Below are 1,206 nucleotides of genomic sequence, written 5' to 3'. Positions count from 1 at the left end.
AGGCCCCCAGGCTCCCAGGCCCCCAGGCTCCCAGGCCCNCAGGCTTCCAGGCCCCCGGCTCCCAGGCCCTCAGGCTCCCACACCCCCAGGCTCTCATGCTCCAAGTAACACAAGCTCCCAACGAGAACAAATGGACTTCTCAATTTTGAATGTATAGCAACCCTAAGTTCGACCTGTTAACATAGTTGACTGGAAAGTGCATGGCACTCCCTTAGGGAGCCGGAGAAAGCTGTTTACATCGAACTATCCAGTCATAAGAAGCCATTATCCTTATTCTGTAGGAATCAAGACAATTTAAACGTGGAAATCCCCTTTAGTTCTGGAAGCAAATGGACATCCCATTTTCGAATGTACAGCGAAAGTAGTCAAGCAACTGTATGCCGTGCATAAGCAGTCTGGAAAGGATTTGAACTTGATGCTATTTATGTTGTAGAACTAAATTTGTGGCGGTCAGCTCTCTGGACGAACTGGTTTCCGTATCATGCCGTGCAGATCGCACGGGCATCTCTAGGGCACCTTGCCCTATATTAGCTTCCGCTTATCTGTCTAACTTGTAACACAACGACGTGCTAAGGTTGTATGCAATACGTGCTAAGCAACGGCACAGTTACCATTCACAACAGGTTATGAGCCCCGCATAAGGCGGGAAGCAACGATACAAATGTCTGAGCGAATGACCTACACGGAAAGGCTAAACGTGGCAAATAGGACCACTTGGCTCATACGAACTAAAGCAGAGATCATCAAGCTGAAAGCTGGAAGTGCGCTCGTAAATGCGCTTGACGAAAGCAATTCTACCTCGGTTGAACGACATCAGACGGCGTGCGCCGTCATCTGCGGGCTACTGGACGATAAAGATCTCCCGCTACTTGAGAAGCATAAGGACGCGCGGGACTTGCTCAACGCGCTAGACGAAAGGTACAAGGGGCTAATGGAGCATCACGTGACCCGGCTGTGGAGGGACTTTAACGCGTTCAAAATGCAGCCTAATCAAAGCCTAAGGGACTACATCAAGCGGATTAAGGACATCGTCGAGGAGCTGACTGCATGCAAGCAGCCGGTAGCCGATGCGAACGCGGTCTTGATTGCCCTTAAGGGGCTCCCCTCCAGATATGACCCATACGTTGCACCGTATTATAGCACACCCTATGGCATAAACATGCCGGTTACCGACCGTTTGGGGCCCATTAACCCAACCGGCCGGTT

The 1,206-nt window shown here is 50.9% G+C and overlaps 1 protein-coding gene across 1 annotated transcript in view; it reads right to left on the bottom strand.

Annotated features, from left to right (window-relative positions):
- The window catches only part of VOLCADRAFT_108431 (uncharacterized protein), a 3,264-nt gene that overhangs the window by 490 nt on the left and 1,568 nt on the right, over positions 1-1,206 (bottom strand). The gene's annotated exons all lie outside the window — the stretch shown is intronic.

The sequence above is a fragment of the Volvox carteri genome (assembly GCF_000143455.1).
Source record: "Volvox carteri f. nagariensis unplaced genomic scaffold VOLCAscaffold_116, whole genome shotgun sequence".
NCBI classification, from domain to species: domain Eukaryota; kingdom Viridiplantae; phylum Chlorophyta; class Chlorophyceae; order Chlamydomonadales; family Volvocaceae; genus Volvox; species Volvox carteri.
The sequence above is the reverse complement of the archived record's forward strand: the minus strand, read 5'-3'. Positions and strand labels throughout refer to the sequence as shown.